Source organism: Octopus bimaculoides, chromosome 3 (genome assembly GCF_046866305.1).
Source record: "Octopus bimaculoides isolate indiv1 chromosome 3, ASM4686630v1, whole genome shotgun sequence".
Classification (NCBI taxonomy): domain Eukaryota; kingdom Metazoa; phylum Mollusca; class Cephalopoda; order Octopoda; family Octopodidae; genus Octopus; species Octopus bimaculoides.
The window spans coordinates 130,178,824-130,203,823 of record NC_142930.1 but is presented as its reverse complement, the minus strand read 5'-3'; positions in this window follow the sequence as shown (position 1 = coordinate 130,203,823).

Sequence of the window (25,000 nt, the reverse complement as noted above, 5' to 3'; positions counted from 1 at the left end):
AGAAATGACATCAAATGATGATGAGGAGGATGATGATGATGAGGATGATGATGATGATGATGATTTCTCTGAAGATTCCATCTTGCCTGTAGGTAGTTCAGCCAAAATTGGAGAGAGTCTTCTCTGGGATTTCAAGTCTGAGAAAAGTGACAAGAAATTTCAGCTATTGTCTATGTTGTAGCTACTCTTCCCCACAGCATTAATGTAACAAGACTGTCATCTACCACTTGTGGTTTATTTGCCTTTCTTCCATCAACTTAGTTGGCCTTCATATGGCCTCTATGACTGATGTGTGATGCACTTCTTTCTGAGCTAGGATTTTTTTTTATGATTTCAACGGCCACGCTCGAAATGGTGGCACGTAAAATACACCATTTCGAGCGTGGCCATTGCCAGTACCTCCTGACTGGCCTTTGTGCCGGTGGCACGTAAAAGCACCCACTACACTCTCAGAGTGGTTGGCGTTAGGAAGGGCATCCAACTGTAGAAACTCTGCCAAATCAGATTGGAGCCTGGTGTAGCCACCTGGTCCACCAGTCCTCAGTCAAATCGTTCAACCCATGCTAGCATGGAAAGCAGACATTAAAGGATGATGATGATGATGTTGATGATGATGATGATGATGATAGAATAAATGCTGATTCATGTTGAACATCTTAACATGGCTAGGATCATTGCCATCATCATGTATCGTAGGCTTCTGCAGGACATTGAAAACACTACAGCAAACGTCTTTCTGGATAAGCACGAGTTTTCCCTTCGGATGAAGTAATAGTGTTATTTTGTTCTAACTTTAGTGTTTTCTTGGCAAAGATGTTAGGGTGGTTTGTAATTGCCTTCCCCAACTGGTTGACCATTGGCCCACAAGAAGCTCATCCGCCTTTTGACAGGACTTGTTTTTTGTCCTGCCGGGCGTTCAGACAATTTCTTTGCAAGAGTAGCAAGCCACTTAATTAGGGGAGCTGGCTTAATCACCAATCACTCGACTATGGAAAGAGCTAGTTCTAGTTTACATGACACCAATAGCAGGTTACATCAGTCTGTGATGAGATTCCTGACCTGACCTAAGCTAGGATCACATCCCAAAATTTAGCTATTCTCTTTAGAGAGTGATGTCTAGTGATGCAGTTAATCATGTGATCAAGTCACATCAATCACATCTAGTTACACAACAGATATGTGATCTGGTATTTATTATCTCATTGTGCTTTGAACCGAGAATGATGATGGAGACTTCTATCAGTCAAAACATGAAACAGAATTTGGTGAAAGGAGAAAACAAAACAAGACTTCAGTTCTATATTTAAGAGATGAGGAATTATGTACATTATTTACATTATTTACATTTGATGGATATTTGTCCTCATCTTGTTTGTTGTTAATACGACGTTTCAGCTGATATACCTTCCAACCTTCATCAGGTGTCCACGGGCATATGGTGTAGTGGTTAAGAGCGCAGGCTACTAACCCCAAGATTCTGAGTTCACTTCCAGGCAATGACCTGAATAATAAGGACAAATATCTGTAAAATGTAAATAATATAAATAAAACAAGACTTTTTAAAAAAAGATATTTAAAAATTTTATTCTGGTTAGGCATGAAAACTAGTTTTATAGGGTGTTATCCCCAAATACTAAATTGGAAGCTATTATCATGTAAAGATAAATCAAAATTGTGAGATAAAAAAAATTATAAAAGGTTTCTCCTTGTGAAGTGTGTGATCTTTACCAAAATCAAATCTTAGTTAAAATGGAATTAGAACCAATATATAAAATTGACCTTTCAAATATATATCTTTTGGATATTATGGATGGTGCCAAATTTTCTGAAAACTAGTCTTTCTCTTTCTACCCCGCAGATCATAGGCAAGTTCTAAGTAGATAGCAAATGTCAGAAGTTCTACGGTGGTTCCTGTTGATGTTATCGGTAGTAAATGGCAATTCAATGATTTACTGAAATGTCACATTTGAGTAGAATATCTCTTTTATGGTAATAATTACATCAAATAATTTGGTAAATAGAAGAAACTTGGAAGAAATATTATGCTGTCATCTTGCTGGCATAGGTATTTGGAAAGCATTACCATCATTGATTTAATATCTGCTTCTCTATGATGTACACATGCAGAATGAGCTTGTCTAACAGCATATTATCGGTTAGGTCCAGCATGATTATATTTTATCCCCAATTACTTTTTTATATAGTTTAACTCCATTTTCATAGAGAGAAGAAATTGAAATATCTAATTCAAGTCCTTAAGACAAAGGAATTTATTGTTGTTGTTGTTGTTGTTGTTCTGGAGCTTCAAATAGCTCGGTTTGAATATGAAGGGGGATGTAAATATATGGTAAATCACCAATATCATCAATATAGGTGTGAACAATGACATTTGACATGTTTGTGCTGGTGCTACATAAAAAATACCCAGTTCACTCTGTAAAGTGGCTGGCGTTAGGGAGGGCATCCAGCCATAAAGACCATGTCAGAGCAGACAATTGGAGCCTGGTTCCACCCTCCAGATTGCCAACTCTTGTCAAACTGTCCAACCTATGCCAGCATGGAAGATGGATGTTAAATGAAATTGGCAGGGTATGTAGAATGACAACTGATGGTGGGTGGGGACTTACATCTCCCCCTTTCCTAATCTCCGTCTCACAGGCCTAAACATACTCTCAGTTCCTGAAACTCTTTTCCATCTCTGTTTGAGGCAGTGTTTTATAGATGGATGCTCTTTGTGACACCAACAAAGTCACTTCTCAGAAAATGTAGAGATACAGTGTAACTATTCTGAAAATCAGGCAAATGCTTAACAAAAACTTGCAAGTAAGTATTTTATTGCTTTTGAGCATCATTGGTATTGATAGACATAAATAACTGATGCAAACTGGATTAAGAGATTCATACATAAAAGATTCAGCCATATCAATACATACAAAGTCATTATTAAATCCTTTGCAGCTTTAAATTTTTGTAATTTTACTTCTATATATGGCAGATTTAATCTACAAAGAACACTTACAGGTCTAATGTATATGTGTACATACATCGTTCTGAGTTCAAATTCCGCCATGGTCAACTTTGCCTTTCATTCTTTTGGGGTTGATAAATTGAGTACCAGTGAAACACTGGAGTTGATGTAATTGACTAGTCTCCCTCCTCTAAATTTCAGGCCTTGTGCTTATAGTAGAAAGGTGTATGTATATATATATATATATATATATATATATATATATACACACATGCACATAGACAGGATTATTGCAACAATAAAAAAAAAAATCCTCAGGATTACTACACCGGTCAAATTGTAGGCAGATACTTATAATGTTGTATGTAACTACCTTTAGAATACTAATTACATCTTCATTCCATTAAAGGAGCTCAGTAAAAACTTGATGCTTTGACCAAAAATCTACATAAGATCTTTTCAGTAAGGTCAACTCTGAGTAAAGAAATATGACTTTTTTTTGTAGGACATGATATTTTTTTTTATTTATTTGTTTCAGTCATTTGACTGCGGCCATGCTGGAGCACTGCCTTTAGTCGATCAAATCAAACCCAGGACTTATTCTTTGTAAGCTTAGTACTTATTCTATTGGTTCTCTTTTGCTGAACCACTAAGTTACAGGAATGTAAACACACCAGCATCAGTTGTCAAACGATGTTGGGGGGACAAACACAAACACACAAACACACACACATACACACACACACACACACACACACATATACATATATATATATATATATATATATACACATATGACAGGCTTCTTTCAGTTTCTGTCTACCAAATCCACTCCCAAGACTTTTGTCAGCCCAAGGCTATAGTGGAAGACACTTTCCCAAGGTGCCACACAGTGGGACTGAACCCGGAACCATATGGTTGGTAAGCAAGCTACTTACCACACATCCACTCCTGTATGGAACCTTTTAAGACAGTTGATATATATTGACAATTCACAGCTATAATATTCACTTCAACACAGCAGATCAGTATAACCAGTCAACTGAAACCTTGGGAGATTCTATATGGTTGCTTGATCTTCTAGAAATAACTGCTAAATATCCTTTAGATCACATCCTACGTTCATAAAACAGATAACATTTACGACTTCAATGGATAATATAGTATTTGATTGATAATGTCAGAAATAATTCTTTCTGTTAGGCACAAGGCCTGAAATTTTTGGGGAGGAGGATTGTTGATTACATCGACCCCATTGCTCAACTGGTACTTATTTTATAGACCTCAAAAGGATGAAAGCAAAGTCAACCTCAGTGGAATTTGAACTGAGTACGTCAAGACAGACAAATTTCTGCGAAGTATTTTGTTCGGCATGTTAAAGATTCTGCCAATGCTGGAAAATAAAGACAGGATTGTCATGGCTGGAGCACTTTTGGTAATTTGGTACATTAAGTCAGTATTAAATATGTTAAGTCTGGAACTAAATGACAACAATCAAATTTGTCAGTCTTTTAACTTGTGATTATTGTCTCTGGAGGAATGAAAAGTAAAGTTGAACCTCTATGAGATTTGAACTTAGAACATAACTACTTCAAGCAGTTTGTCTAATCCTCTGTCAATTCTGCCATTTTGCCATCTGCTGGTTTCAACACCCACATCTAAAAGTTAAACTAAACAGAATCTCTACGCAGATCATAAATATCACTTTAATATTTCTTGTTATGGGAGGCTTTCTGTAGACGAACAGCAACAGTTAAATACTAAATGTGAAACTTGCCTGTATCCAAATGGGGATTGGTGATAAAAGTGATAGAAACACATGTATCAGAACTTCAAGAGATCAAAGCAGGAATCTCTATGTATGCTTATGCCCTGATATGTTACGTAGACAGAAGGAATTAATGTCACCCTAATGGTGCAATGTACATTCAGGAAATAACGACAATGATATTGACTTAACACTGATACCCTTGTCTTTCACATGCTTGCCATTCACAGAGAAGAAACTCTATATGGTTCTAGGCACACTATATCCCTTTCTTGATGCTACAAATTTGACACTGTTCTGAGAAATATGTCTTCTATTTTGAAGGAATTGAGAACATATGGAATGGACTGGGCTAAAAACAAACAATATATTCCTTCTGGGAGATTTTTCTTCTTCTTAAACTGAAATAACAAGAAAGTAATTGTTTTTACTTGAAATTTGCTGCAAAAACAAAGTCAAATGGAATCTCTTCTTGAAATCTCCAAAGATTTATTTGTGTAACAATTTTTGTCTTTCCACAAATTGTGATAACAATGAATGAGATCTCATTTACAGAAATAATTTAACCTCATTCATTACACACACACACATGCATGCACATGTGCACACACATACCCACATGTGCATGCATGTGCACACACACATGCTCACACATACACACATACATACATACATGCATGCATGCACACATACATACATGCATGTATGCATGCACACACACACGCATGATATATGCCATCATCATCATCATCATCGTTTAACGTCCGCTTTCCATGCTAGCATGGGTTGGACGATTTGACTGAGGACTGGTGGAACCTGAAGGCTACACCAGTCTCCAATCTGATTTGGCAGAGTTTCTACAGCTGGATGCCCTTCTTAACACCAATATATATATCATCATCATCGTTTAACGTCCGCTTTCCATGCTAGCATGGGTTGGACGATTTGACTGAGGACTGGTGAAACCGGATGGCAACACCAGGCTCCAATCTAATTTGGCAGAGTTTCTACAGCTGGATGCCCTTCCTAATGCCAACCACTCAGAGAGTGTAGTGGGTGCTTTTACGTGTCACCCGCATGAAAACGGCCAAGCTCGAAATGGTGTCTTTTACGTGCCACCTGCACAAGCCAGTCCAGGGGCACTGGCAACGATCTCACTCGAAAATCCTATGGGAGCCAGTCAGGCGGTACTGGCAACGGCCACGCTCAAAATGGTGCATCTCATGTGCCACCCGCACAAGTGCCAGTCCAGGGGCACTGGCAACGATCTTACTTGGCTTGCCGGGTCTTCTCACGCACAGCACATTTCCAAAGGTCTCGGTCAGTAGTCATCGCCTCGGTGAGGCCCAATGTACGAAGGTCTTGCCTCACCACCTCAGCCCAGGTCTTCCTGGGCCTACCTCTTCCACGGGTTCCCTCAACTGTTAGGGTGTGGCACTTTTTCACGCAGCTATCCTCATCCATTCTCACCACATGTCCATACCAGCGCAATCGTCTCTCTTGCACACCACAACTGATGCTTATATATATATATATATATATATATATATATTCATTCATATATTTATACACACAAAATATATTTGAGTGAGAGTGTGTGTGTGTGTGTGTGTGTGTGCTACCAGGAAGGGCATTCAGCCAGAGACCATGTCCAAAATGAAATATATTTGAGCAAAACATGGTTCTCTGGCCCATTGAACTCTGTCAGACTGTCCTCTCCTTAGCAGCATGAAAAACATGTAAGATTATGTAGATATAGCCCCCATTTACGAGCTGTCTAATTTTGCAATATTTTTCTTTTTGCATTTTTGCTTTACTCAATCACTATCATTATTTTAAAATCTTAAGGCAGTGAGCTAGCAGAAACGATAGCAAGCCAGGTGAAATGCTTAGCTGTTTTTTGTCTGCCATTACATTCTGAGTTCAAATTCCACCAAGGTCAACTTTGCGTTTCATCCTTTCGGGGTCGATTAAATAAGTACCAGTTATGCACTGGGGTTGATGTAATTGATTTAATCCCTTTGTCTGTCCTTGTTTGTCCCCTCTATGTTTAGCCCCGTGTGGGCAATAAAGAAATGATTATTTTAAAATCTTTGACTTTCCATGAAAACCAAAATCTTTATCTCTCTTCCTCTCCCCTTCTTTCTCTCTCCCTCTCTCTCTCTCACATCCATGCACACACATGTATGCATATACACATACACATACGCACACACAATATCAGTCTTTCTTTCTTGGTCTCTGTCTTATTGTCTCTGCCTTTTGATCTGTATTTCTCTCCTCCAACTTTCCCCACCCCCAACTTCCTTGCCAACTCTCTCATTTTATCCCCCCCCCCATCTCTCTTTGTTTTTATATATTTATCTTTTTCATTTTGTTTTCTCTTTGTCTCTCTGAATCCCTTCACTTTCAGTTCACCATCTCTATCTCTCACTCTCACTAATTATCTCATCTCCCTTCCTCACTCTCGCCACCCCTCACTCTCCCCTCACTCTCTCTCTCTGTGTCTCCGTTTCTCTTTTCCTGTTTCTGTCTGATTAGCTTTCTTTTTTCCACTTCCCCCTCTTTTCATCATCCTCTCTCCTCTCTCTTTCCCCTTACTCTTTCCTCTCTCTCCCCTCACTCTCTCTCCCCTCACTCTCTCTCTCCTCTCTCTCCCTTCACTCTCTCTCTCCTCTCTTTCCCTTCTCCCTCTTTCTCTCTCTCTCTCTCTCTCTCTCCCCCCATCCTTTCTTCCTGCCCTCCTATATGATCAGTATTCTTATCTCCTCTCTTAATGTTACTCCTTTCAAAGCGTCTCTGAACTTTGGAGTATATTTGTTTATTGTTGAAATTTTATAAAATGAATATTGATTTTATTACTGGATGTAGAAGTCATATTGGTAAAATGGAATATTAAAAAAAAAACACAAAACCAAGAGAAAAATATCAAAATAACACTGTGTAAACAAACTGTAACTAGAAACCTAAGATTAAAGGAATCTATAGATTCTTTGAGTGTGTGTGTATTAGTGTATTTGTCTGTGTGTGTGTGTGTGTGCGTGCGCGCATGCGCTTTTATTTTATATAATACAAAGAGGTTGAATCAAATCAATGCTGCTTGGCCTGTTTGTACTTACCTGTTGCCATAAAGGAGAATATTGTTATAAATGTTTTAAATCTAATGAAGCTTGAGAAATTGAAGACCATACGTATTGAAATTACAAACGCCCCTCCCCCTCCATACACACACGTGTGTGTGTGTGTGTGTGTATCGAGAGAGAGAGAGCACACAGGTATGATAGTTGTGTGATTCATTCCACAGCCATACAGCTTCAGGTTCTGTACCACCGCACAGCACCTAGGGCAAGTGTCTTCCGCTGTAGCCTTGGGCTGATCAATGGGCGAGTGAATTTCATAGATGGAAACTGTTTGGAAGCCCATTGTGTGTGTATTGGTATTAGAAAGGGCATCCAACCGTAAAAAAAAACGTACCAAAACAGACACAGAAGTCTGCTGTGGTCTTCTGCCTGGCCAGTTTCTGTCAAACCATCCATGGGTTAAACGATGATGATGATGATGATGTTTATATGTGTGTCTGTGTTTTTGTGGTTCTCACCTACTCCTTGGCAACCAGTATTAGTTTGTTTACATCCCCATGAATTAGTTTAGCAAATAGGGCGGACAGAATAGGTACCTATAAAAACAAAACAAAAAATACTGGAATCAATGTCCTTGATTAAACCCTTCATGGCTCCAGCATGGCCACATTCTGATTACTGAATAAAAGAGTAAATGTAAGTTTAAAATAACAACAATAAAAAGAATGTCATATTTTGCATTTTGCTTCCGATATTGAATGTCATGTTTGGTCTTGTGATCAGAACTATGAATATGTTTTGTATGTGTGTGCGTGCACGTGAGTGTGTGTGTGTGTGTGTGTGTGTGTGTGTGTGTGTGTGTGTGTTTATATTTGAATGTGTGTGACTTGTTTGTTCATATCTGACTTGCGAATCCAATTTTGTGCCAAATGCTGCAGTGCCAAGGAAGATTTCCTTAATCTAAGTCTGTGATTCCTCCTTTGCATTCATGCTTGTAGCTGTTTCACTTGAGTTATTTTGCTAATGCCCCTGGGAAAAGCAGGAAAGACATGCAATCCTGTTTCCTTTTGCTCATAAACCTGATGCCTTACGTATGACACTAGTTTTACTATCTTATGATTAATCATCATCATCATCATCGTCGTTTAACGTCCACTTTCCATGCTGGCATGGGTTGGACGATTTGACTGAGGACTGGCGAACCAGAAGGCTGCACCAGGCTCCAATCTGATCAGGCAGAGTTTCTACAGCTAGATGCCCTTCCTAACGCCAACCACTCCGAGAGTGTAGTGGATGCTTTTACCAGGGTCCATGTAGCCCTTAAGGGTCCATGTAAGATTTTGTTGTTAAAATTTATGGTTATACTTTCACAATACACAAAATATTTTGATTTTTTTTATATACAATTCCTAATAGGCAGGTGTGTGTGTTGTATGTGTGTGTGTGTGTGTGTGCACGCTATGAATAACTTTTCTACTCTAATCACAAGGCCTGAAATTTTTAGGGAGGGGACCAGTTGATTAGATCGACCCCAGTATGCAACTGGTACTTAATTTATTGACCCCGAAAGGATGAAAGGCAATGTCGGCCTTGGTGGAATTTGAACTCAGAGCGTAAAGACAGACGGAATACCACTAAGCATTTCACCTGGCAGGCTAGCGTTTCTGCCAGCTCGCTGCTGTTATGAATAACAATAACTGGCATAACAATGTCATCATCAACCTCTCAGGAGCAAAGGAAATGCTCTAGAAAAAAAGCAATAATGCAAGCATCAAATCAATGAACCAGATTGTACAAGTAATAGAAAGAGTGTGCATGTGTTTATTACATTGAAGACATTCCTGTGTTTGAGTTCAGTCTTTTCTTCATAAATGAATGTTTGTACTTCCTTAATCTTTCATGCTTCTTTTGGAACAACAAAGTTTCATAGACAATCAACATTTCCAGACCTCTTCTGTTTTAATTTTTGGATGAAGTGGCTGTAACAGTGTTTCTTTTGTTGCTGTGTTTTTATTGTTAGTAGTAAGGATCATGAAATACATAATATGAAACCAGATCAAATATAAAAACATTAATTACTAACACGGCCATATTACATAATGTTCCATAAAACAAAGTCAGCAATAAATTAAAAAATTAAGAATGGAAACTTTATTAATAACAAAATACAAACCAAAAATTAACATGCAGCACAACACTAGTAATAAGCTAAGAACAGTAGGTGATGATTATTAAAAGTAATTAGAATTAATGGTTAAAATTTTAAATCTGGCAATGATGATTTTTATCAGTAACAGTGTCTTTTCCGTGATCTTTGCTGCTGACTATAAAAATAGAGCAATAAAAAATACCACTCACAACCTCTTCATTTTGTTAAATCAAAAAGTGGGGCTCTATGCAAGATTCTAACATCATGGTTTATGTGTCATTGTTGCTGTTGTTTAAACCAAATCTGTGCTGATCAAGTAAACCTATAATTAAGGACTCCCCACCACTGGATCATCCCATTTTGGTTTAATTCCCATGTCTAACCATCTGTTACAATTCTCTCACACTCTTATGAAATCACCCCACCCTGCTATCCCTGATCCATTGTCCATGTTCTCCTTTGTACTCATCTTCTTGTAGGTTGGGAGTTTGCTCTGGCATCTCCCTTTTCTTGTCTTGTAATTTACTTGGCAACTTCACTCACTAGGGCTGGTGCTATGATAAAAGCACCCAGTACAATTTGTAAAGTGAGTGGACTAAGAAGGATGTCCAGCTGTAGAAACCATGTCAAAGCCAATATTGGTACTCAGGGCAGTGAGCTGGCAGAATCATTAGTATGCCGGGTGAAATTTAGTGGTATTTCATCTGTCTTTATGTTCTGAGTTCAAATTCCGCCAAGGTTAACTTTGCCTTTCTTCCTTTCGGGGTCAATTAAGTAAGTACCAGTTACGTACTGAGGTCGATGTAATCGACTTAATCCCTTTGTCTGCCCTTGTTTGTCCCCTCTATGTTTAGCCCCCTGTGGGCAATAAAGAAATAAATATTGGTACTCAACACAGTCCTGTGGCTCAGTGGACTCTATCAAACTATTCAACCCAAGCCAGAATGGAACATGGATGTGAAATGATGAGGACTTCATTATCCAGCATGTTGTTCCTTTTTTTTTTTTTCTAAAAAGATTAGGTATTATTTGAAGCATATTTCACTGCTATTTCTAGCAAGTCTAGCAACAACACTGTACTTCCTTCATTGGTTCACCATGGTTTATATAATTGTCTTTGGTAGATATTCTCCTGTTTATTAGCAGAAGAAAGTGATAAATCATGTTCAATGCAAGATTAACTTTCACTCAGCTGGTGAAACAGCATTTACTGCAGACTTACAGCTGTCAAAACACTTTCTTCCCCCCCCCCCCGTACATGTTACATAATCTAGTTATCACATAACAATCTAGCTGTCACATAATGTAGTCATAAACTAATGTTTGAATTTGGTTACACAGAGAATACAATTCAAAAATCCTCAGTAACAACAAGATATGTTTTCGTCTTGAGTACTTTTCATAATAATAATCTTTACACTGCTCATTTACTAAACTGCTACTAAGAAGATAAATCATTGAAATTAATAGCTCTCGGTCTAAATCACGTTTCATTAGACTTGAAAACTTCAGTATAGTTTGCAACAACAGAGCAGATTTTATGAGCAGCAGAGAAATGTGAGAGGTGCAGAATTTCAGGATGGACATAATTGTTAGAAAGGGTTATAGGAAATATTGCTGAAAACATTTTTGCCAGAGGAAAATTTGCCATCATAAATTTCATTTTAAACTACTTCATCATGTTTTGAATAAAAACTTACCTATGTTGAATAAAGATTTGCCTATTTAATGTTTTTATAAAACATTTTATCATTTATTTTTTTTTTGTATTCTAAAAAATGCGCTTTATCATTGTTCATGTACCAAATTTGTCTTATGGAGAAATTTTCTATACATGGAATCGAAATTGAACTAAATTCGACGACTGACACCCATGCCAACGTCGTCTCCTTCATTGGACACTAAACTCGGCTTGCAAAGACCTGTTGGGTCAAGTGAAAGCGAAATCATGATGGCACCTGTGCCCAGCGTCGCCTTTCTGGCACTTGTGCTGGTGGCATGTGTAAAGACATTCAAGCGAGATCGTGCCAGTGCCGCTGGACTGGCTCCTGTGCAGGTGGCATGTAAAATACACCATTTTGAGCATGGCCTTTGCCAGTATCGCCTGACTGGCCTTCGTGCTGGTGGCACGTAAAAGCACCCACTACACTCTCGGAGTGGTTGGCGTTAGGAAGGGCATCCAGCTATAGAAACTCTGCCAAATCAGATTGGAGCCTGGTGTCGCCTCCTGGTCCACCAATCCTCAGTCAAATTGTCCAACCCATGCTAGCATGAAAAGCGGACGTTAAACAATGATGATGATGATGATGATGATGGAAATTTCTTACAACAAATTTTCCAGACATGGTTAGAAAGGATGTGTTGCAGGACTGCACTTTGATTCAAATCCCTGAATTGTTTGTAGTTAGGAAATTACTTAAAACTCACAACCAAATTTCTTTAGCAAATTTCATGCATCGATTTAATCAATGAGAAAGTGGTCACCTGCTTAACAGTACTTGGAATGTGGTCACCCATGTCATCATCATCATCATCATTTAACGTCCGTTTTCCATGCTGGCATGGGTTGGACAGTTCGAATGGAGTCTGGGAAGCCAGGAGGCTGCACCAGGCTCCATTCTGATCTGGCAGTGTTTCTACAGCTGGATGCCCTTCCTAATGCCAACCACTCTGAAAGTGTAGTGGATGCTTTTTACATGCCACCGGCACAGGGGCCAAAGAGGGCTGGCATAAATCACATTCGGATGGTGCTTTTTACATGCCACCAGCACAGGAGCCAGTCAGGGTGAGAGGGCTGGCATCAACCATATTCGGATGGTGCTTTTAATGTGCCACCGGCATGGAGAGCCAGTCAGGTGGCGCTGGCATCAGCCACAACTACAATTTCCATTTGATTGTGGTTTGATTTGATTAGTTAATAACAAAATAGATGGGTTCCTTTTATTGACGATGAGATAAAAAGAGAAGTCAGAAGACTAAAAAGAGTAGCTGTTCATTTTGATTCTTCATATATTTATTGCTAAATGCGGGGGTATTTTTCTTCTCTTTTTTCCTTTTCCAATCTTGCAAGTGACTTGGTAACCTCTCTGGTGTCAATGGCACAAGAAAGCAACTGGAATTTTTGCAGATTGAGTGATGACTTCAATAAAATCTAACCATAGGCGCAGGAGTGGCTGTGTGGTAAGTAGCTTGCTTACCAACCACATGGTTTCGGGTTCAGTCCCACTGCATGGTACCTTGGGCAAGTATCTTCTACTATAGCCTCGGACTGACCAAAGCCTTGTGAGTGGATTTGGTAGACGGAAACTGAAAGAAGCCTGTCGTATATATGTATATGTGTGTATATATATATATATATATATATATATATATATATGTGTGTGTGTGTGTGTGTGTGTGTTTGTGTGTCTGTCTTTGTCCCCCAACATCACTTGACAACCGATGGTGGTGTGTTTATGTCCCCGTAACTTAGCAGTTCGGCAAAATGACCGATAGAATAAGTACTAGGCTTACAAAAAATAAGTCCTAGGGTCGATTTGCTCGACTAAAGGCGGTGTTCCAGCATGGCCGCAGTCAAATGACTGAAACAAGTAATAGAGTAATAAATTTACATGTTAACAACTGATGGATTTTCAAGTGATAATATCACCACAAAGGTGGCAAGCTGGCAGAAAAGTTAGCACGCCAGACAAAATGCTTAGTGGCATTTCATCTGTCACTACGTTCTGAGTTCAAATTCCGCCAAGGTTGACTTTACCTTTCATCCTGTCGAGGTCAATAAATTAAGTAGCAGTTGAGTACTGGGGTCGATGTAATTGACTAGCCCCCTCCCCTAAATTTCAGGCCTTGTGCCTACAATAGAAAGATAATGTCACCACAGACTGTCCAATCAGATTTGTTCTAAAGCATATAAAAACATACCAGGTCTGAAGAGAAAGACAGAGAGAGAAAGAGAAAGGAATGCCAGAAGAGAACAAGGACTGGACACAATCATGCATTAAATTAGTTGAAGCTCAATATCAGATGTTTTTCAAGGTGCCACTGTGGGACTGAACCTGAGACCATTATAGTTGGGAAGCATGCTTCTTGACCACATAACTACACTTGCACCAATCTTATATAAGGATATTTTGTATTGCAACTTTTTGAACTAATTGGAATTATTTTGGAAGAATTTTCAGTCAATATCTTTTTAAAATATCAACCATGGCATTTACATTACATACATCTACTGGTTTCAGTCTCTTTTGTATACAACAATTTTATTTTAATCACCATGGTGCTTCATGCAAGAACCACCTTGGTTCTGTGAATTCATTAACACCATATTCAAATGCTTCAGTTTCCTAGTACACATTTGAAAGACCATGTGTACTTACTTGTATCTAATCTTTCTAACAAATATGTACAGTGTCTGTTCCATTTTGTGGTATTTTCTTATGTTGAAAGTTCTTCTCCTTGTTGGTTTTGAGGTCTGGTTTTTACAAATTTACTTGTCTGGTTGTGTGGTAAAAAATTTGCTTTCCAACAACATGGTTCTAGGTTCAGTCCCACTGCATGGCACCTTGAGCAAGTGTCTTCTACTATAGCCTTTGTGAGTAGATTCGGTAGGCAGAAACTGAAAGGAGCCTGTTGTATGTGTGTGTGTGTTTGTGAGTTGTTTGCGTGTGTGTGTTTGTCCTGCACCACCACTTGACAACCAGTGTTGGTGTATTTACGTCCCCATAACTTAGACGTTTAGTAAAAAGGACCAATAGCATAAGTACTGGAGTCAATTCATTCGATTAAAAATTCTTCAAGGTTGTGCCCCAGCATGGCCACAGTCAGATGACCAAAAAAATGTAAAAGATAGAAGATAAAAGGTCAGTTAATAGGTGTTACTGACTGTTTGAATGAAGGGAAAACAATTGCAATATCTGCCAGTCCTTATCAGTTTCAAATAGCATTGACATCCCTACCATACAATCATACACATGCCCCTGTCAGCCATATATAATTACAGGTGTTACCTTTGATCACAGAGGTTGCATTTGCCATATTGTTCACACGCGTGCACACTTGCACACAAACACACAAACCACATGCTGTATATAAGTTTTGTTGTATTATCATCATCATCATTATTTAGCATCTGCTTTCCATGCTGGCATGGGTTGGACAGTTTGACTGAGGTTTGGAAAGCCAGCAGCTGCACTAGGCTCCAATCTGATCTGGCAATGTTTCTACAGCAGGATGCCCTTTCTAGTGCCAGCTACTCTGAGAGTGTAGTGGGTGCTTTTTACATGTTACCAGCACAGGAGCCAGTCAGGTGGCCCTGGCATCGATCTTGTTTGGATAGTGCTTTTTACGTGCCACCAGCATGGGAGCCAATCAGGGGGTACTGGCATTGGCCATGTTTGGATGGTGCTTTTTACATGCCACCAGCACAGAGGTACTCAAGCAGTCCTATATATATATATATATATATATATTATATATTATTTACTATTTATTATTTAATTGAATGCAATGCATCCATTTCCAAGTATGTATATATATGTATATATATTTGTATGTCTGTGTTTGTCCCCCACTATCACTTGACAACTGATGTTGGTGTGTTTACATCCTCAAAACTTAGCAGTTTGGCACAAAAGAGACCCACAGAATAAGTACTACACTTACAAAGAATAACTCCCTGGGTCGATTTGTTCAACTAAAGGTGGTGCTCCAGCATGGCCGAAGTCAAATGACTGAAACAAGTAAAAGTAAAAGAATATATATATACCATATTTTAACGTGTATAAAGAACCACCTAAGTTTTGGGGCTTAAAATTTGGAAATAAGGTTTTGTAAGGGATTATAATTCTATCCATGTATAAGAAAATCTCCCATATTTTTTAACCTAATTTAAAAAAAAAAAGGGTTCCCTATACACGTTAAAATATGGTACACACTCATACACCCCCCCCCCACACACACACACATATATATATATATATATATACATAGGTATCATCATCATTTTAGTTTAACGTCCATTTTCCATGCTGGCATGGGTTGGATGGCTTGATAGGAACTGACCAGCTGGCCAGACACCATTTGTCTGTTGTGGCATAGTTTCTACGACTGAATGCCCTTCTTAACGCCAAACCATGTGTGTGTGTGTGTGTGTGTGTTCATGTGACTTAGTTGGCCTGAGGCTATAATAGAAGACACTTGCCCAGGGTGCCACACAGTAGCACTAAACCCAGAACAATGTGATTGGAAAGCAAACTGCTTACCACATAGCCATGCCTGCATCTGTTTATGAAAGAAGAACTTTTTTGTAGGAATGTGACAGCAATAATTAATTATGCATAATTTTTTCCTTTTATTTATTAAATACTATAAAAAATAGTTTAATTCTAATTTTGTTGATAGATTAATACAATAATTATTATACAGTATGTACTTAAAGAACACAAGCTAAAACAGGATAAAATTCAAGCAAGAATACAACATCTAAAATAATACAACAGCAGGAAAAAAAGAACAGATTTTAATTTACAACAACCATGGCAATTTTACATGAATGTGTGTTTATGAACATTGGTAATTATTTTCATGTTTTAAAAAGTCTGATAATATGTGTAGGAAATGTTTGTATCAATTAAATAATTTGTGTTGTAAAGCCAAATGGCTGTTGATAAAAATAAGAACCAAATATCTATACATATATTTCAACTGGTGGAAATTATTCTGTCGAGACCAGACCAAAGCTCGTGTCTAGCTGGATAAGGGAGAGATGGAAAGAGAGACAGAGTGAAATCATACAGCTTACCATAGCTACTAGCCAGAGAGAAGAGGAAGACTAGACAGCTAGTTAACTAGAGTGGTGTCCTCATGCAAATGTTTCAAGAATTAGATGTTTCAAGAAGATAGATGTTAAATGATGATGATATTGATGGTGATGACGGTGATGATGATGATGATGATGATGATGATGATGATGATGATGATGATGGGCTTCATTCTGCTTCTATTTATTACCATATTTTAATGTGTATAAGGAACCCCCTAATTTTGGGGGCTTAAAATTTGGAAAAACGGTTTTGTAAGGGATTATAATACTATCTATGTATAAGAAACTCCCATATTTTTTTAATCTAATTTTTGACAAAAAAGGGTTCCTTATACACATTAAAATACGGTAAATACATACACAAGGCTCTGGTTGGGAAGCAAGCTGTCCTTATGTGAGTGTGTGCGTGTGTGGGATCATCATCATCATTTAAGATCCATGTTCCATGCTGGCATGGGTTGGACAATTTGATAAAATTTAATGAGTTAAAGATCTGCATTGTGTTCCAGTGACTGCTCTGGCATGGTTTCTATGGCTGGATGTTCTTCATAGTACCAGCCACTTTACAGCATGGACTGGATGAGTTTTTTGTACCACCAGAACTATTGAGATTGCCATGCAACTATTATGATTACAAACCTCTGGTGAAGTGCTAGATATAAAAAATAAGCAATTTGGGGCTAGAAATAAAGCAGGAAAACAGGAAGTTCTTTGAGCAGGCATGTGTCTTAAGCAAAATCTGTAATGAGCCTGGAGTCACCTTTGCATGAGTGTATATAATTTCTGTTGATTAAATAATACACGTGTGTGTGTATGTGTGTGGTGAAGGTGCATGGCTCAGTGGGTTAGAGTATTTGGCAAACAATCATAAGGTGGTGACTTCAATGTCTGGTGGTGTGTTGTGTCCTCCTTGAGTAAGATACTTTATTTCATGTTGCTCCTCTCCACTCAGGTGGCAAAAATGAGGAGTATCTGTAACTCAAAGAGCCAGCCTTGTCCCATTCTGCTTCACGCCGAATCTCCCTGAGAACTATGTTAATGGTTACAAGCATTTGTGGAGTTTTCAGCCGCTTGAACATTAATTTCACGAGCACTCTGTTCCATTGATCGATCAACCAGAACACTTGCCATTATATCCAACAGAACGTGTGTGTGCGTGTGTACGCATAATGTAATAGCTTGTTATCATATTTAGTAGTAACAGAGGAAGCAGAGTTTTTAATACTTGGGACTGAGTACCATATTTTAATGTGTATAAGGAACCTTTTTTTATCAAAAATTAGGTTAGAAAAATATGGGAGTTTCTTATACATGGATAGTATTATAATCTCTTACAAAATAATTTTTTCCAAATTTTAAACCCCCAAAATTAGAGGGTTCCTGATACATGAGGGTTCCTTATACATGTTAAAATATGGTATATATATCTATTGAGGTAATCAAGAGTTAAACTTTCACGTACCAAGTTTAACATTGTTACATGACTTTGTATATCTTTTTGAATGTTTGTATGTCTTAAATGTTTACCTGATGCTTGTGTGTATCATTGTATATATGTATATAGATACAGATGAATAAACATATTGCTAGTCAAGGTAGTCAGATAAATATTTACATTACCTAAATGGATGAAAGTAGAAAGAGTAATGAAGGAATGGAGAGTAATATACATACGTACATGCACGTATGAACACACACACACACACACACACACAAAGACTGATAAAGAAAATAAATGAATGAAGGAATGTGTGTGTATATGTTTCTGTATATTTATGTCTGTGTTTCTGGATGTGTTAAAGGGACTAAGTTTCAGAGGAAATAACTCAAGTGGTAACGTTGCTGCTTAGTCTCTGGTCCTTTACTATAAACCCTACTTCAGAAAAATCTACAACTACCACCACCACCACCACTACCATCCACCACCACCACCACCAAACGCCACCTCCACCACCACCACAACCACCTTTACCACCACTGTTGCTGCCACCACCACTGCCATTACAGCCACCATCACCACTACCACCACCACCACCACCACCACCACCACGACAACAACAACCACCACCACCGCCGCCACCACCGCCACCGCTACCACCACCACCTCCACCACCACCACCGCCGCCGCTGCCACCACCGCCGCCGCTGCCACCACCGCCGCCGCTGCCACCACCGCCACCACCACCACCACCGCCACCACCGCCGCCGCTGCCACCACCACCTCCACTACCACCACCACCACCACCACCACCGCCGCCGCTGCCACCACTACCTCCACCACCACCGCCGCCACCAAACGCCGCCGCCGCCACCACCACCACCGCCGCCGCCGCCGCCACCAAACGCCGCCGCCGCCACCACCACCACCGCCGCCGCCGCCGCCGCCACCAAACGCCGCCGCCGCAACCACCACCACCGCCGCCAACTGAATCTTATCAAGAAAATTGCATCTGTTATTATTGCTCTTGTTGTAGCTCCTTGTTTCTGCTTCTGCTGCTGCTGTTGTTGTTATTGCTGCTGCTGCTGCTGCTGCTGTTGTTGTTATTGCTGCTGCTACTGCTGCTGTTGTTGTTGTTATTGCTGCTGCCGTTGTTGTTTGCTGCTGCTGTCTTATCCACCATGCACCAACTTCAACTTCACACTGTTTGTTCGATTGCTCGTTATTGATCTCCCTATATGTCTCTCAATATAACAGCCCTACTCCATTTCATAGCAGCCTTCACTCACCCCCATTATCTTTTCTTCTATTTGCTTACATACTGCTACATAATTCTTCACTGTAATCTTTCATTGCTATAAAATCTATTTATATTTATATCTGTCTCTCTGTCTGTCTATCATCATCATCATCATCATCATCATCATCATCATCATCACCACCATCATCCCCATGATTATCATATTCATCATCATGAATATGATGATGATGATGGTTATGCTGGTGATTATGATGATGGTGATAGTGATGATGATATCATCACCATTGTCATCATCATCATTGTCGTGGTCATCATCATCATCATCATCATATGTCTGCATTCCTTGCTGGTGTGGATTGGACTGGTTGCTGTGATCAAGGTGAGAGAATGTTGTTCACCTACACAGGTTGAAAAGATAGCATTAGGCTCATGTTTAAAGTATATTAAAGTATATTAAATGTTTTTATAAGTCAACACCATGTTCTACTGTGTTAGCAGTGCACTTTACCTTATTTTATTAAAGGTAATTTCTACAGATATTCTATGGAATAGTTACTATGAAGCATTGTGTAGAATATATTGTATAAAGGATTGTGAGGAAAGCCAGAACTATGTGAAGTAAAAGCAAGGAAAATCACAAGCAATCAAATATATGAATTAATGTAGACTTACCGTGCATTCAATATTTCGGAGTTATGACCCCATCATCAAGAACATTCATTAATTTCTTGAGGATGGGGTCTTAACCCTGAAATATTGAATGCAAGGTAAGTCTACATTAATTCATATATTTGCTTGCTTTTACTTTGCATTGTTCTGGCCTTACCCACAATCCTTTATACAGATATTCTATAGAAATTATAGCCTGCACTGATTTTTGCTACAGTGTTTTGTGTGCGAGATCATCATCATTATCATCGTCAGATGTAAATGAACAAACAATGAGATTGGACATTATTTACATTATTTACACTATTTACATTCGACGGATATTTGTCCTCATTTTGTTTGTTGTTAACAACAAACAAGATGAGGACAAATATCCATCGAATGTAAATAATGTACATAATTCCTCATCTCTTAAATATAGAACTGAATGAGATTGGAGATAAAAAATTAGTAATGAGTATATATTTGTTAGTGGTTGGCATTAGGAAAGGCATCCAGATGGAGAAATCATGCCAGAGCAGACACTGCAGCACAATACAGTCTTTGAACCATCTAACCCATGCCAGTATGGAACATGAACATTAAATGGTAATGATGATGATGTTTAGTTGTACATTCATTGTTAGTCCCTTAACTAAACACTGTTTGATGATATTCCAAGCAATTTCTACTGCTTTGTGTTCCATTTCAAACTCACATAATAAAATGACTTGAATTTGCTATTTTTCTGTCTTTAATTTGATAGTTTAAAATAAGCAAGAATAAACAGGAAACCAGAAGTATTAGCTTAAATCAGTAGACTGACATATGTGATACAAAATGTTATTGGTTCAATAAAAATCTATTCCAAAATAAGCATCAGATTTTTAACAAAAACTGCAATTAATTTTCCAATACCCAAGTGTTCAGATTCACTCCAGCCATACACATTTTATCGCAATTTCAAAATGATCAGTATTATAAGTGGTAGTGTGCTTTCACACAGTGTACTCTTGGTTCACTGGGAAGTGCATAATCGATGTGAACATCTGGGTGCAATTTACCACCTTCATCATTACCCTGCAAATCCCTGACAGAGTAAGACCTCACCTGAATATTTTCGTTATTTATTTTTCTCAAGCCCTAGGACTCATAAGTCTGGTTACCTGGTTCCCATGCTGCATAAGTCAATGAGATTACAACATTCCCCTTGAGCAGGAAGCCAGTCCATTGCAGGGTTCAAGGCCTACAGTTTTCAGAGGAGGGGCAAATCAATTACATCAACCCCAGTACATGAAATGAAAAGTTGATCTTGGTTGGTTTGAACTCAGAACATTAAGAATCTAGAAGGAATGCATTTTGTCTGCTGTGCTAGTGATTCTACCAGCTCACCACCTTCCCCTATATATATAGCCATGTTCTTAATTAATATAATTTTGATCCATCTCATCTAGCACTTCATTTATGTCCCTTCTGTCAATAATCTCTGTGGTGTATCTGATATACATTAATATGAAAGCAAACACCATTAATACTCATCATTTTGAAATTTTGCTGAAATGCTTATGACTGGAGTGGATCTTAATATTTCACCGCATAATTTACAAACTTATTAACTTAACATCACCCGTCGGCTTAATTCCAAAGGTCGACTGGCATATAAACATCGATAACCTTGCTTCAACTGACTCCTCGATGACTGCTAGAAAATGTGATTTTCTCTCTTTTCTCTTTTCTTTTCTTCTCTTTTCTCTTTTCTTTTCTTCTCTTTCCTTCCCAGCAAATTATCTACTGATTCCCCCTACTCTTGCTTATATATTCTAAACAATGATTTGCATTATACTTTGTATCCAGTCTGGTTATTGGAATCAGGAAATTGGAATAACTAGATGTGAGGTACCAGCTGCAATGATCACGCACATATGAATATGTATTCTTAGGGTTGAACTAGTTCAAATGAACACGGTCAAGCCACTTAGAATAAAGAACTCAGAGCAACAAATATATTTTGTTTCACTCTGGAACTCATCAGCAACTAAAGATGGTGTATGATACAGCCAGTTATGTAGATAACTGTGAGGGCATGTGACTTAGTGGTTACAGTATTCAGCTCATGATCATAATGGCCATGAGTTCGATTCCCTGTGGTGTGTTGTATCCTTGAGCAAGACATTTTGCTTCACATTATTCCAGTCCACTTGGCTGGCAAAAGTGAGTAGTACCTGTATTTCAAAGGTCGACCCTTGTTCCATTCTGTTGAATCTCTCCCTGAGAACTACGTTAATTGTACACATGTCAGTGGAGTACTCAGCCACTTGCATGTTAATTTCACGAGCAGTCTGTTCCATTGATCTGATCAATTGAAACCCTCATTGTCATAAATATAAATATTTCTTTTTTTATATACCCAGGCCTATTTCCCATTTTTTTAGGAGGGGGTAGCCTCAACAAGACACACACCAGGCATTCCATTCATTTCCCAGCTCAAAGAGGTGAGCTCCGTCCTATGCTTGGATCAAGGCATAGCATGCAACCCCCGATATCAGCAATGGGGCCTGACAGCATATGCTGGTTTACCCCCACTGCATCATGCTGGCTCTGTACCCCTTTGAGCATCATCAAATTCACTCATCCATCTACAAACACTCTCCAAGCTTTCCTATCATTTATAAACTCTCTTGCCTCTCTCACTCCAGCACTTCTAACCACCAAAGCTTTCCTCACTCCATCCATCTACACAAACCGAGGTCTGCTTCTTGTTCTGCTGCCTACTACTTCAGCCTTCATCACCTTCCTTACCATCCACTCCTCATCCATCCTCTCCATGTGGCCAAACCACCTCAACATTTGTCTATCCAATTTGGTTATTAGTTTTTCTCTCATTCCTACTCATCTTCGCAAGTCCTCATTCCTCATCTGAATCACATCTAGTCGCCTCCTTTCTACCTCTCTCAGCCCCCACGTTTCTGCACCAAATAACATTGTCAGCACAATCACACTCACATACACACCTCTTTTCACTTTCATACACAACCTTTTATCTCTCAGCATACCTTTCACAATTCCAAGTACCTTACTCCCCTCCCTCACTCTATATTCCACTTCCTCAGCCAAATCCCTGCATCTGCTGTCACAGGTGACCCCAGATACTTAAAAACATTCACCTCCTCTATCATCCCACCATTTATACTCACATCCATCCTACCTGCCATTCCATCTCTCGCACATCTCATCACCTTACTCTTAGCTACATTCACTTTCAGGTTCCTCCTCTCACATACTCTTCCAAATTCTACCACCAGTCTTCTCAGTTGCCCTTCCAAATCTACCACCAGCGCTGGTGACAACATTATACAAATAATTAGGTAGAAAGATAATTGTATAGGTGTGATTGTGAGCCTGACACTCAAACCACTGAGCCACGTGCCTTCATATATATATGATGGACTTCTTTCAGATTCCATCTACCAAATCCATTGACAAGGCTTTGGTTGACCCAAGGCTATAGTAGAAGACACTTGCCCAAGGTGCTCTGCAGTGGGACTGAACCTGGAACCATGTGGTCAGGAAGCAAACTTCTTACCACACAGCCACACCTACACCTGTATATGTAGATATAACATACATCCATAGTATCTATTTATCTAACTACTTACCTATCTATCTATTTGTATATAAATCAGGCCGTATAGAAAATTCTGTCCAATTACAATTTTAGACTCGTTACAATTTTTTGTTCTCTATAAACTGTTAATATTGGTGGCATTCACTGATGCGGAATCATTTCATGATGGATTTCTGGAGAGCTTCAACAATATTTTAAAATATTCATTTTATATATATGAAGAACCCATCGTGAATCCAAACTAAGTGCATATTTCTCACATTATGCATTATGTTTTACTGAGATTTTTAATGCAGGTGTAACAACCAAAAATGTCCAAAAGGCAAAATGCAGTGAATGAAAGAATTTACAGAAGGTGGCTTGAAAAATTCAAATGTGAAAATTTCAATTTGTTTGATGAACCCAGATCAGGACATCCTTCCAAATTGAATGACAGAATACAAAGAATCCTGTTGTGACAAGTGAGAGAGCTTTCTGAATTTAATATCAGCATTATGACCATCCATAATCATTTGGAGACGCTAGGAAATGTTTCAAAGTATTGTAAATGGGTTCCCCGTGCTGTTTCAGCTGCAAATTGTCTATAAAGTCTTGACTGCTGGGAATCTCTTCACATATACAATCTCTAAGCACAATTTTTTAAACCAGATTATGGCTGCAGATGAGAAATAGATTCTTTACAGTGATATTAAGTATCACAGACAGTGGCTAAGTCCAAACCAAAAAACCTGTACTACATCCATGAGGGGTACTTCACTCCAAGAAAATTTAGCACAGGTGCCACATAAAAGGCACCCAGTATTCTGTAGACTGGTTGGTATTAGGAAAAAGATCCTGCTGTAGAAACCAAGCCAAAACAGATGACAGGAACCTGATGCAGTTCTCCAGCTTTCTAGCTCTAGCCAAATCATTCAACCCACGCCAGCATGGAAACCAAATATTAAATGATGATGGTGATGATGTTTTGTGGGATATAGAAGGAATTATTCATTATGAGCTTTTAGGGCTCCATCAAACAATCACTTTTGATATCTGCTATCAGCAACTTTGCCTTTTGAAAATCCCTTTGGCTAGAAAATATCTTGCCTTAATAAATCACTGAGGGTGTTCTCTTTCATCAAGATAATGCTCAGCTTCACATGACACAAACCACTAAAAATGTTCTGGGATTGTTTGGATGGGGAAAATATTCTGATCCTCCATATTCTCCAGACTTTGCTTCATCAGACTTCCACTTCTA